Here is a 15,191-nt window from a genome sequence, read left to right as displayed (position 1 = left end):
AGGGCTTACATCAAAACATCATGAATGACTTAAAAAAAAGAAAAGTGAGTGGAAGTAATATAAGCCCCTCAATGCATTCAACTTTAATATAGTCACTTTTTATAGCACTTGTTCCTTAGATGGTAGTAAAAGAACACTTTATTTCTTTGAACTAAGTTCAGCTATCACTTGTTGAGCATTCTCTATGTGCCAGACACTATGCCAATTGCATTACCTGGGTTATTTTACTTACAGAAACTTATAAGTTAGGTACTGCTTTCTCATGAATAAATGGTATTTTAACACTGCCAACCTATAACAGCATGCACAATGCACCATGGATACAATTTTCAGGGACACAAAGGTGACTGTCATCACAACAAGCTCCCCCACCCAAAAGGCATAATCGATCTCTGACTCTTACCTACTCTGTTAATGAATGAAAACATCAATATGAATATAAAATCTTTTCATGGAATATAATTATCCTTTATAAACTAATGCTATCAATGCTATTATGATTCACAGTTAAATACAAGAAGTAAATTAGTACAGTCTTCCCAAAGGTAACTTCACAATGTGTACTAAAAGCATTAAAAATGCCTGTACCTTTTTATCCAGCAATACTACTCTAGAAAAATCTTTTATAAAATAATTGAAAAAAATGCACAAAAAGTACAAAAATGTTTACTGAAGCATTTTTGGTAAAAATACATTGAAAAACTTAAGTTCCTATAATAGGTATTTGGTAGATAAAATAACAATACTATGAAGCCTAAATTATTGGCATACCAAAAAAGTCTGTGAGTGGTTGCTAGGGACTAAGAAAGGGGGAAATGGATAGCTGTTGAATGAGTATTGAGTTTCAGTTTTACAAGATGAAAAAGTTCTGGAGATTGGTTGCATAACAATGTGAATATACTTAACACTACTGAACTATAGGCTTAAAAATGGTTAACCCGGTAAATTTTATGCTTTCTGTATTTTACCACAATTAAAAATAAAATTTAACAAAGTTAAAAAAATTTTTTAAGTCTGCAGCATATGATTAAGTTAATGGGTTAAAAAGTGGAGTGGTTCCATTAAAAGAAAAACTAATATTCCCTATACGTAGAAACACATACACAAATTATAAAAGATAGAACTTCAGAAGCATCTTATTCTGAATGTTGGCTCCACCATTTACTAGTTTTGTGGCCTTGGGCAAGGTATTTAGCCATTTTTCAGCCTCAGAGCCTCCTGGTGACATTAGAATAAAAAATAAAAATCCCTACGTGATTATTGTTAATATTAAATAAAATAGCAGATATAAACAGTTTAGTACAATATTTGGTGTGTACTAAGTGTTCATTAATAGTGCCTACTATTATTAGCTTAAATGCATCAAAATGCTAACAGTTCTGAATTCTGAATAATGGGATTAGGTATCCATTGGCTCATTTGGACTTTCTAGCTTTACTCAATAAACACTGTTATTTACTATTTAAGCATGTGCTTAAAGATGGCACCAAGCTAGCAACTATTAAAAAATTAAATTCTTCAGAATTTTAAATCAAACAGAATTGTTGCTTAAGTAAGGAACAGAAGACAACATAGTGATTTAAGATTAAATGAACTAGAAAAGGACTTCATTTCTTAGGACCACTAATTTGCAAGGATTTAGAAATTGACATCAATTCTCTTATAGGAATGCCAAAGTCTGTAAGTAATACCAGCAGAAAAAAATAGTTGAAAGTAATTTTTAAGTACCTCACTAATGATAAAACTGGTTTCCCTAACAAGGGATTTAATTTTATCCGTAAGATACTTACCAACAAATCCAAAATAAGATTGAGTTATTATAGTATAAAAACTTGTTGCAAGTAATATATAACAATGAAAAGGGTAATGAACTAACACAATATTGTAAATCAACTATACTTCAATTAAAAAAATTAAAATTAAAAAAAAATTTTAAAGGGGTGTTCAAGTTCAAAAGAACTCAGTTTGAGTTACAATGTGCCTCTAATAGCTGTGTGAAATAACAAATTATTTCATATAAGCCTCAGTTTCTTCCACCTACCTCACAGATTCTCATAATAATCAAATAAAATATACACAAAGCCCGACACAAAGTTTACATGCAATGTATTAATTCACTTCCCCATCTTCCCTTGAGAAGTAGCAACTCCCAGAACAGAATACTTTTACACATAGCCAATAAAAAGCAACAGGCAACTTGTTCAGAGGGAGAACATCCTGGCTATATTTGGTGCTTCTATTAAACCAGACTTAGCCCCTGAGGGGCTACTATAAAGTTCTAAGAAAGAGTCTGGGACTTAAATCTATGTCCTCAATGGCTACCACATTTTTCTGATAAAAAGCGAACATGCAGTAAATGTTGGCTAAACTGAATTGTATTTATCAGCTCCCATTCTAATCCTAATCCCTTGATGAATACTTAGCAATTCTTTAGCACATGCCAAGCACTCAAAAAATATTAAAAAGTATATATAATTGCCTGGGAATGAAACAAGAAAGTATATACAAATATATGTAATCTGATTATAATTTCTATGGTTTAAAAAAAAGCAAGGTAATTAGGATTAAAAGAAAACTGCATTTAACATTCATGCAATTCTTATATGGTACTAGCTATTCGAAGAAGATAAGCTGTTTTGAGAGTCTAAAGCAAATTATTTTTAAATTAAGCAATTAATGCTTCAGTTTTTCCAGTGTAGGTGTATACACAAAGAGAATCTTAAGACATATCTGAGAACATTCTGAACTACTTTTTTTCACTGAAATAAACCACTTCCTTTCAAAAGCCCACAGAATTTTAAAGCAGAAAGCCAATTCTAAAGTTTTCTGTACAAGTATAAAATTCTTCTAACTGCTTTAATAAAATTACTCAGTGACAGAAAAATTAATGAAAATATTTTTCAAGGAAAAAATATATTTAAAAGGGGACATCGGAAAAACTGTTGTTAAATATAGCTCTATATAAAAAAGAATTAAAGCAAAATAATATATTTTAAGTACATTACTGAAAAGTTCATACGTAATAGATTCAGAAGTGTTCATAACATCCTATAGTAATAATTTTTCTTTGTAATGCCGACTTTTCAAATTAATCATAGTCTTTATTTCCAGGATAAGGATAAAAATCTCATAATATATTTGACCGGAGAAGGGAGAAAAAAGAGGTTACATCTCTTCTTAAAGATCTAACATCACTAGCACTCCTACTTAGTTACTCAGGTAATGTTGAAGAAAAAGACAAATACAGCACAATAACCAAGTTAAAAAAAAAATGACATCACTAGCACTCCTATTTAGTTACTCAGGTAATGTTGAAGAAAGAGACAAATACAGCACAATAACCAAGTTAAAAAAAAAATGACCTTGTTCCAACTGTTTACAACTCTGCTTTATCTTTAATTTCTTGTACCTTCTCTAGGGAACAAATTGCCATTGAGATGCAAGAATATGATAATCATCATCTGAGTATAGTCACAAATAATACTTTACAGATATTCAAATAGTACTATACAGATAAACTGTATGACGTTTGTTTAATAGACTATTAATACTACAAAACTAGCAAAACAATGCTAGCAAATAACTATATCCTCATTATGTAAAATTAGGCTTTATTTTTTGTAAATGAAAAAACTTTGTTTGAAGGAAAAATGATGAAATTCAAAGGGAAAGGAAAATGATGCATAACAGGTTTCTAAACAGTATGAGCAAACCAATACTACTCAAGACAAATCTTAGCAAAAATAGTACCTGAGGACTTCCCTGGTGGTGCAGTGATTAAGAATCTGCCTGCCAATGCAAGGGACACGGGTTCGAGCCCTGGTCCGGGAAGGTCACCCACACCGCGGAGCAACTAAGCCCGTGCTCCACAACAAGAGAAGCCACCACAATGAGAAGCCCGCGCACCGCAGGCTCTTCTACTATTCCTTTTCTACTGAGCCTGCGTTCTGGAGCCCCCCGTGCCACAACTACTGAGCCCGCATGTCACAACTCCTGAAGCCCGCACGCCCAGAGCCCATGCTCCACAACAAGAGAAGCCACCACAATGAGAAGCCCGTGCACCGCAACTAAGAGTAGTCCCCGCTCACCACAACTAGAGAAAGCTAGCGCACAGCAATGAAGACTCAATGCAGCCAAAAGTAAATAAATAAATTAATTAAAAAAAAATAGTACCTGAATTGTCCAGTATTAAAGTATATTTCTCCAGAGACTCCAACGCTTTTAAACAATGAATTTCCTTAATGATATGATTAATATAAACATGTACTGGCTACTTTATTTGTGAGGCAAATGGAAATATCAACTTTAAGAACCATATAAAATGTTAACTTTTTTTTTTTTTTTTGGTCACACTGCGCAGCATGTAAGATCTTAGTTCCGTGACCAGGGATTGAACCCCCAGGAATCAAACCCATGCCCCCTGCAGTGGAAGCACAGAGTCTTAACCACTGGACAGCCACGGAAGTCCCCAAAATGTTAAATTACGCATGATTCCTTTTCCATATTTGTGGACCAACTATTTTTTCTTTAATGGTTACTTTTATTTAGATCAACTATTTTTCTAAAAGAATCAAAGTAAACCCAACATTAGAAAAAGACTCAACAGCAATCAAAAGAGTTAAACCTCATTTCACACAGTAATATCCATTTTGTCGAAAACTATTTCTCTTCCAAGTTTCTCTTCTAATCATAAAATTTTAAACCATAAATAGTAAGATTTTTCTGCCCAGAATTTTCCTTTCAAACAATAATACTATGTGTATCTCAGTTGCTGGATTTTTTGTGGAAAAAAACCCAAGAGTCTATGTTACTTAGTTTTACAGTTTTGGCAATGAATCCCCCTGCCCTTGGTAGGTTTAAGGTGGCAAGGAAAATACCAACAGAAAACAGATTGTCCCATGATTTTACCCCCTAAATATACACTCTTTTAGCAGTTCACCCATATGAATGTATAACAAAATTATATGATAACCCATTCTAAGGTTATTTGTATTTGCTATAATGGTTACTTTCAATATTATGTATGTTAATAAAATGGACTAAAACGTTATCTAAGTTAAGAAGACACATAAACATTTAATACATCATTTTAGAAATTAAAGAGTTCCAACTTATTATAAGATAAAAGGTTAATTTTCATACAGATATTAAGTTCTCATTCAAAATTCTAAAAATACTGAAAAATTTTCCAAGTAAGTATAATAAAAGAAACTTTCTCCTAGACTGTTCAATGGTATGTCATTTTAAAGTCATGTTGATATGGACAGTAGAATTATTATACCTAAGCATCTAAACCTTTGGAACAAGGTCTGTCATAGCACACACCCAGAAAGAAATTATTCACAAGCCTCTCAAATTAATCTAGTTTCACAGCTGATAGGGGCATTTAATCTAATCAAGTGCTGCCAGAAAGATATATCCAGTTAAAGAGACAAAGTAAAGATGTTTCTATCCCACTTTTCCCAAAAAACATACCCCACACACACACACGATAAAAGAAAAGATGATAAAAACAACAGAAGAAAAAGCTGAAAAGTAAGCCAGCAGAGCTCACAAGAAATACAGATTAAAAAAAAAACAAAAAAAACTACTTACAGAAATAAAAAAAGCCACACTAGAAGCAGTGGAATGGGCTAGCTAGCAACATATAATAATAGAAAATCATACAGCAATGTCTGCAAAGCCTTCCAGGAAAGAAAGAAGAACCAAGAACTATTACTTATAATGCAGATACAGGTCACAGAATCATTTTCATACATTCAATGATTTGGGAAATATTTCAAACATGTATATTTTGGGGGTAGGGGAAGGTGAGAGGTGGAAAAGATGTCAAAGTTGAACAAGAGATAAACAGAGGCCTAATCATGAGAAACCAATCAATTTTAAGATAACTATGGTTGGTTTAAAGCTAAGGAAATTTTGAGTACAGAATCTAAGAAAATGGCATAAATCTTGGCACTACGTATATAATGACTAAAACTATTAGGAGATAAAGGGAGAGAAGAGGTCAAGTATGAAAAAGTATAACTCTGATGAGCTCAACTTTTAAAGCCAGGACTCATTAAAAAACTGTTTAAAGTTAATTCAGTTAAGAAGAGTTTAAATATATTATAAAAGGTGTAAAGGTAAATACTTTCCCTAAGAACTTAAAATATTAACAAAAATTATAAGAAATAAAGAGGAGGTGAAGTATAAGTGTGTTAATTTCTGCATCCTTCATGAGAGATCAACACATATATACTGTTTAAAGTTGGCAAAATTTTAAAATGGTAACATGTTATTACATTATAAAGATAGGGACTTCCCTGGTGGTACAGTGGTTAAGAATCTGCCTGACAGGGGGCTTCCCTGGTGGCGCAGTGGTTGAGAGTCCACCTGCCGATGCAGGGGACACGGGTTCATGCCCCGGTCCGGGACGATCCCACATGCTGCGGAGCGGCTAGGCCCGTGAGCCATGGCCGCTGAGCCTGCGCATCCGGAGCCTGTGCTCCGCAATGGGAGAGGCCACAACAGTGAGAGGCCCGCGTACCGCAAAAAAAAAAAAAAAGAATCTGCCTGCCAATGCAGGGGACACTGGTTCAAGTCCTGGTCTGGGAAGATCCCACATGCCGTGGAGCAACTAAGCCTGCACACCGCAATGAAGAGTAGCCTCCACTCGCCACAACTAGAGAAAGCCTGCGTGCAGCAACAAAGACCCAACGCAGCCAAAAGAAAATAAATTAAAAAACAAACAAACAAAAAGATAAACTACAATATTTCCAGGTTATCAAAGGGTATATACAAAGTCAAAACACAGACCATATATTAAAATACATAAATATAAAAGACAACAACATATTTTTTAAGTGACAGAAGGTACTACATCTATCCTATCAATGTCATAAATGGGAAAAAACTATCTGTCTTTGACAAACCAAATTACACACAAATATAGAAAACACGACTAAACCAAAGTGACTCAAAACACTGAAAGCAAAAGAATGGACAAATAAAACTTAGAGAAAGCAGCAAACATATTAATGTTAAACAAACTGAATTTAAGGCAAAAGGCATAAAACAAGCAAACCAGGAACTTTATATTAATGAAAATTTCAAATCCACGGAAAGATCAGGTATCTTCTATCAAAATGTACAGGGTGAAATGTTTATGCAATAAAATATATTTTAACTTACCTCTCTGCCTATAGCCAATCAAGGAAATAGAATTTAAGTAAGAATACTGAACTCTACAAAAATTTGAAAAGTAACAGAAATATATCATATCTTGGTTTCTTAAAACAGAATTCGTATACTTGACAGAGGCCTATGAAATCATTATAAAACTACATTGGACCACAGAGAAAAACTCAATAAACTTCAAAGAGTAAAAGGTACAGACCACATTCTCTGATAACAGTACAATGAAACCAGTAATCATAACAAAAATAGCAAACAAAAATCCCACCACAACCTGGGATTTAAAAAAAACAAAAAAGATTCTTGGCTTAAAAAGAAAATCAAGGGCCTTCCCTGGTGGCGCAGTGGTCGAGAGTCCGCCTGCCGATGCAGGGGACACGGGTTCGTGCCCCGGTCCGGGAAGATCCCATATGCCGCGGAGCGGCTGGGCCCGTGAGCCATGGTCGCTGAGCCTGTGCGTCCAGAGCCTGTGCTCCGCAACGGGAGAGGCCACAGCAGTGAGAGGCCCGCGTAACGCCAAAAAAAAAAAAAAAAAAAAAAAAAAAGAAAATCAAAATTAAATTCTGGATTATCCAGAAAATAATAGTTAACTCTAAAAAGAACCCATATGCTACAGCAAATACAGTAAGCAACCTAAATGTCCATCAACAGACGAATGGATAAAGAAGATGTGGTACATATATACAATGGAATATTACTCAGCCATAAAAAGGAACGAAACTGGGTCATTTGTAGAGACGTGGATGGACTTACTTCACTCTATCATACAGAGTGAAGTAAGTCAGAAAGAGAAAAATAAATGTCGTATATTAACACATATATGTGGAATCTAGAAAAATGGTACAGATGAACCAGTTTGCAAGGCAGAAATAGAGACACAGATGTAGAGAACAAACGTATGGACACCAGGGGGGGAAGCGGGGGCAGGGGAGGGGGTGGTGGGATGAATTGGGAGATTGGGATTGACATATATACACTAATATGTATAAAATAGATAACTAATGAGAACCTGCTGTATAGCACAGGGAACTCTGCTTCACTGTACAGTAGAAACACAACATTCCAAAACAGTGATACCCCAATAAAAATTTTAAAAAATAAAATAATAATTAGGTTCTTGGCTTAAAAAGGAAATCAAAATTAAATTGTGGATTATCCAGAAAATAACAGTAACTCTAAAAGAACCCATATGCTACAGCAAACACAGTATTCATAAGAAAAACAATAACTACAGAGACAAAAGTTAAGCAAGAGAAAATAGAAACACGCATATCAACTTCAAGGGAGTGGGGAGGAACAAGGAAAGGGTAGAACTTGGATTCTAATCTAACAATTTATTTCTTAGAACAGAGAGAGAGATCAGAAGTATGTGTGGCAAATGTTACCTTCTGTTGAAACTAAATGGTGGGTTCATGAGTGTTTGTTATATTATTATCTGTGTTAGAAATTTCAAAAATTAATATTAATTTTTATGGTAAAAAACTTTAATGTATTTAAATTAAATGTTCTACTCAGAAAGGTAGAATATTAAAAATAGAAGAGATTAGGTCATAAACTCACAAACTAATGAATTAAAAACAGTAGAACTAATTACCAATTTAGGAGCCCATCTTTGGGGAAGAAAATTAAATTACAAGGTAAAACTCAAGAGGAAAACGAGCAGGCAGAGGGGGAAAGTAGAGGAAAGAAAACAATATTTAAAATAAGAACGGAGATTTAACCACAGTATAGAAGAATCTAAAATAATAGTAAGACAATGTTTGTTACAATGCTAAACAAATACATTTGTCAACCTGGATGAAATGGACAGCTTTCTCAGAAAAGTAAAGCTTCCAAAACTAACCTTAGAATACTGAGAAAGATAATTCCTATCATAAAACAAATAATTTTAATGCTCTTCAAATTATTTTAGGATACAGGAAAACTTTCTAAGCTCTCTATAAAACCACGAGAAACCAAAACCTGACAACACACACACACACACACACACAACTGTAAATTAATTTTATGGATAGAACAATTTTAAATAAAATATTTTCAAATAAAATCCATCCCATTAAAAGAATAAACCACCATGACCAATTAGGAATGTTCCAGTGTTGACCAATACTAGAAAACCTATTTAAATAATGTAATGTTTACTGTCTATTAGTGTAATGCTAAAGCCTTTTACATCTATGACAATGGTTTATTTTTTTCTCCAAAAATCTTTTGATAACATTAAACATCCCAATAAAAATCAGAACTAGATTTTTTTCAGTAATTTGATAAGTTGTTTCTAAAGCTCATGTGGGAAAAAGAGCCACGTGAGGTAATTCAGGAAAACTATGAAAAAGGAGAAAAAAAATAAGACAGCCTATAAAATATTTAAAAACTAATAGTAATAAAAAGCTACAGTAATTAAAAAGTTGATATTGGCATAGAACAAGACAAAGAAATGGAATAGTACAGAGTCCCAAAACAGACAAGACAGATGGAGAGAGAAGAATTTAGCATATTTCAAAGATGGCATTTCTAAGCAGGTTAAAAAAGAAAAAGGATGTCTAATACAACAAAAGGTAACTGTGACAAATCCAGCCATCAAAAAAGAAAAGATGTTGGCAGAAAAACTCTATTTCTACCTTATCCCCTAATAGCAGCTAGACTAAACACTCAAATGCTTAAAAAAATAAATTAAAAAAGAGAGAAACTGTCAAACATATAAGAAATAATTTTTTAAAATTATCTTGTAGTAAAGTAGAACTTTCAAACAAAAGCCCATAAAAGATTAGTAAATTTGAATATAATAAAGTCAACAATTTGTCTTATAAATAATGATTTAAAAGATGACAAACTGAAAGTAAGAAGTATATGCCATGCATATAACAAAAGGATTTTCTAAGAATTTAAATATAAAAATTGAATATATTAAATACACACACACACATATATAAGTCATTATGAAAGACAGCTAGCAGAAAAATGGGTGAGGATTAGGAATAGGTAGTTCTAAGGAGGAGAAATACAAATAGATTTAAATATGTGAGAAAGCAGCCAGCCTCACTCATGAAAGACATATAAATAAATGGAAAAAATATTTTCCAATTATGAGGAAAATAACACCAAAAGGAGTAATAATCCTATCTGTGAGAATCTGAACAAAAACACTCATAAACTTGTGGGAAGTAAATTAGCACAGCCACTATTAATGACAATTAGGCAGTATTTATCAAAAATTTTGAAGTATATACTCATTGGCATAGAAATTCAATTTCTAGAAACATGGGATGTTCATTTTGGGATCATTTAGTGATAGCAAGTTAAAATGTTTATCAACAGGGGCTGTTTAATATACAAACATATTATGGAATTCTACACAGCTTTTAAAAAGAGTGAGATTGATCTCTGTACACTGGTAAGGAAAGATCTGCAATATACTTTGCTAAGTGATATAGACACTGAAGTGTTTAGTATCTTCCCATTTGTGTAATGGCATATATACATTTGATATGTGTAACATGCAATAGTTTCTAGAAGAATATAAAAGAATTTTTCTTTTCAGGTTTTACAGCTTCCTCTAGGGAACAAGATGTGGGACAGTATTTAAGAGTGGGACTTACTTTTTACTTTAAAAATCCTTTCCGACATTTATGTGCCAGACGTATTCTAAACTGGGAATATAGCAATAAACACATAAAAACCCTACATTCATAGAAATTGCGTGGGAGGGTGGGGGGAGACTGGGGAGCAGTAGGAAAACAGATAAAAACTGTGTACACACACGCAATGTCAGATGATGTAAGGGTTGTGAGGAACAATAAAGCAGGGTTACAAAGGAAAGGAACTATATGTATGGGGGGGTTATGATTTTATATGGGGTGGTAATAAAAAGGAATACAGTGAATTATGGGTACATATGAAGGTTCCCCTATCTCAGGATTAGGAGTAAAGTGAATATAAACTACAACCTCAAGAGCTAATTGCCAGGAGGAGAAATGGAGGGGGAAGGGCAAAGTACTATAGAAGCAGAGGAAACTCAGGTAGGTGTTCTTGGGTGGATTTGGGTAGTGGGTTACACAAAGTGAAACCAGTTGATAAAAGGTCTTATAAAATAAAGGGTTTATATAGGGGAACAGAAAACTAGAGCTACATTTTACAAAAGTTACTCTGGCTGTATTGCAGAAATTGTTTTGGAGAAAATTAACTGAGAAGTAAAGAAGCCAGTTAAATATTTTAGTAATTCTGCAAAGCTAATAGCCTTTAAGAGAAAAAGTAGCAATAAGACCAAAGAGTAGTGGGTCAAAAAATGTACAATCAATCCTCATTTTAGGACTCCATATTCATGAATTCAACTACTCACTAAAAATCATTACTTCGACAATTTTGCAGTCTCTTGTGGACAAGTGCAGAGCAGGACAAAATTTGAGTAGCCCAATAGGCACGTTCCCAGCTGAGGTCAAACAAGGTGACATTCTGCCTTCTTGTTTCGGCTCTCATACTATAAGCAAGTGCCCTTTTCATGGCCTCTTTATTGCCACATTTTTCACATTGAGCTGTTAGTTGGTAATTTTGCTGTTTAAAATGGTCCCCAAGAGTAGTCTGAAGCACTGTAGTGTTCCTAAGCACAAGGCAGCTGCAATATGCCTTACAAATAAAAGATTCATGTTAGATAACACTTTGTTTAGGCATTAAGTTATAGTGCTACTGGCTGTGAGTTCAATGTCAATTAATCAATAATATATAAATAATATATATTAAATAAAGTGTCTTTAAACATACATAAAACAAGGTTATGTATTGATTGGCTGACAAAAATGTTGTGACCAGAGGATCACAGGAACCTAACCCTGTGTTTCTTGTAGGAGCAATGGTTCAGTATTCACCAAGTCAATGTTCCCATATTTCGTTCACTAATTTATGACTTTATAAAACATAACTACCACAAATAACAACAATCAACTATATATATATACACACATATATTTACTTATTTGGAAAGCAGAAATAATAGGACTGGTAATCAGCTGTAAGAAGTAAATGAGGGAGAGAAATCAAGGATGATGCTAACTAGGTTTCTGGCTTAAGCAACTGGAAGACAGTGATATTGCTTATAAAGACAGCAAGCAGAGGAGGAGGTGGCAGCTTGGATCAGGAAGACAAAGATGCCAGCTCTGGAGAGTGTAATGTCATGCATGCTACACACACTGTAACAAATATAATTATGTGTTTAAGAACCCATTTTCCCCTTCCATTTGAGAATCAGATCTTTGTTCATCTCAGTACATGTCCTATAACTAAAATGACACTTTCCTTTAAGTCATATAAACCAGGCATGTCAACATCAGAAATGTGTAGTTTTATCGATTCTTTTACTTTCCGCTGCCATCTTTGCAATATTACCCATGTCACCATATTCTATACTTTAATAATGTTTCTATGTGAGTCCTAAAAAGTAAAAGCATAAAATTCTACCTTTTGGAAAACAAGAATTCTAAATGACAAACATCTTCAAAGAAAGTCTTCACAACCACGTAGCCTGTTTTCCAATTTGTTTACAGAAACCTTCATCATAAATTATTAAAATACCACTCTGAAATATCAAGCCTACATAAAAAATCCTAATGGATAAATTGTGATGTTTTCACACCTGATTTTAGAAAACCTCTGAATTATAATTTATTTCAATGTAGCTTTTATAAAAATGTATATATACTCTCAAAATGTAACAAGTCTTTTACACCCTAGAAATTAAAATATCAATATACAACTGCATACACTGAGCCTTATATAATTATAAAAGAAAACTACTAAAGAAATTCATATGAATCCCCCCGTCTAGTCAGCATTACCTTTGTTTATAAAAGTAATAGAAAATAATTTCTAGGTTATTACAAAACTGATTTTACAAGTAAAAATACACTTGTGTGAACACAAAACAGAAACTTGATACACAGTTCTTCCTCAATATATAAACTGTGTACTTGTTTATTTGCAATGGTCCACATATAGAAAAGCACTGGACTAGTTTTATCCTTGGTATGACAATTAGTTCTATGACCTCCCACTGACTACTAAAAGTTAAATATAACACACTGGAAATGGTTATTAGTATTTACATGAGAAAAAAGAAGGTGAAAGAAAAGTTTAAGAAAGAAAGATTCAAAGCTAAAGGGAGGAAAAGAGGCTAGAATACCAGTTCAGTAACTAGGAAACAGGAAAAAGATATAACAATTAAGAAAGAAAAGTTAAGCAAAATATTCTGTACAGAAGTGAAACCCTGGTTCTTGGCAATTAATGGTAAGAACCATAACCAAAAAAGTCAACTAAAGACTTTAGAATGCAAGAGGGAAAAACATCTATGAACACCAGCTCTTTTAAAAACCAAAAAAAGTGAAGAGGAAAAATGGTCATTTTAAGTGTCTTTTGTATTTTATATCATTTAGAAGATAATTACATTATTTCTATTCCTAAACTATCAATGTACTTGATCATAATGCAAATAAAAATGGCTTTGCACTTCAAAACTGGTATTTGAACTGGAAAATAAATCAAAAAACTTAGCATACCTGAGCAACAGCAGTCAGTCAATAAACAGCAGCTGGTGCAGAATATGCACTTAGTGCAAACAACTGCTGTCACTAGCAATGCATCCGTGAACAAGCAGGCACTTGTCTACCTAGGGCCAATGGCCAAGGGTAGAAGGGACAGTGGGTCTTCTTGGTTCCAGTCTCTGAATCTCAGAGATCTCAGTCAACAGGACAAGAGCATGTCAGATACATGCCTGACAGACCAGAAAACGGAAATAGGGAGACATTTAAAAATTATTACCTTCCCTATCACCCTGTAATACAGAAACTTTTTCCCCTAAAAAAAAACACTCATAAATAGTAGTTACAATCCTGATCAGCCAACAAAGGGAGATCTAGTTCACTCTGCAAGATCTGCTATATGGTTTAAAAAGTATATTTCCACTTGAAAATTAGTTTGTTATAAAATATAACAGTAACACTGTTCAACTTCAATATGAATTAAACAAGTATTTGTGCATTCATAAGCAAAGGGACCACTTGTGTAGCATTTAATTTTTCGGGAATTATTGTCAGTTCCAAACAAACACTTAGAATACAATTCACTTCTAAACTGGAGACTGCCTACACTATATAAACCTAGTTGATGAGTCATAGACTAATAGTTCAAAATTACTAAAATGTTTGATTAAGGTTCAAGACTAGAAAAACAAAATCAGCAGTTGGAGTAATTCAAACTTTAAAATCAAGCATAAAATATAACTTGTGATTTGTATTATCTAAGCATCAGTAATGATACACACTGAAATCTGCAATTAAAAACAAAAACTGAAGACATCACAAGAAAGTGTTTGGTCAAGAACAATGAAGACATAGGCTGGCTTAAACTTTCCCACCAAAACACTGGATATAAAAACATCATACACAACTAAAAAGATTGGAATGTCATTCTGAAAATAAGAAACAACAAAAAAAATTATCAAATGCATAGTAAAGTAGCTGTGAGAGAAAAATATTTCTTTACTGGGAAAATATAGCTATTTTATTCTCATTAAGAAATAACATTTTATATATTTTTTCCTGCAAGAAATAACTAATAATATAAAAACAGCATCTTCTTAGGCAAAAGACCCTAAATTCCTAATTAGCAATATTCCTTGGTATTCCTAATTACTGGAAAATACAAATTAAAAATTCAAGTTGGCCAATGTTATCCTTAGCATTAGTAATTTCTTTCATTCTACTGATTTCTTTAAGGCAGCGGTTCTCAAGTAGAAGTAACCCATCAGAATCAACTGGGGACCATTTTGAAAATACACATTCCCAAGTGTCATCCGTCAGAGACTGATTTCACCATAGCTGGAGTGAAACCACAGTACCTGTGTTTTGAAAAAAACTGATTCTGACTGCTAGTTGAGGATGACTGCTTTAAGGGATGAATTACATACTTGTTCTACTGACTAGAAGAGCTCTTACTTGGCCTGCCACTGTTGAAACTTTGTCATTATA

General features: G+C 33.4%; 1 protein-coding gene across 5 annotated transcripts in view; it reads right to left on the bottom strand.

Moving 5' to 3' along the window:
- HBS1L (HBS1 like translational GTPase) overlaps positions 1-15,191 on the bottom strand; it is an 82,756-nt gene that overhangs the window by 48,539 nt on the left and 19,026 nt on the right. Inside the window, exon 1 of one of the 5 annotated variants that reach the window (XM_032651653.1) lies at positions 13,722-13,964. The exons of the other annotated variants lie outside the window; for them this stretch is intronic. The gene's annotated coding sequence lies outside the window, so the exon portion shown is untranslated. Of the gene's footprint in view, positions 1-13,721; positions 13,965-15,191 lie in introns of those variants that run through there. 5 annotated transcript variants of the gene reach the window in all.

This window comes from Phocoena sinus, chromosome 12 (assembly GCF_008692025.1).
Source record: "Phocoena sinus isolate mPhoSin1 chromosome 12, mPhoSin1.pri, whole genome shotgun sequence".
NCBI classification, from domain to species: domain Eukaryota; kingdom Metazoa; phylum Chordata; class Mammalia; order Artiodactyla; family Phocoenidae; genus Phocoena; species Phocoena sinus.
This window is presented reverse-complemented; position numbering and strand designations above follow the sequence as displayed.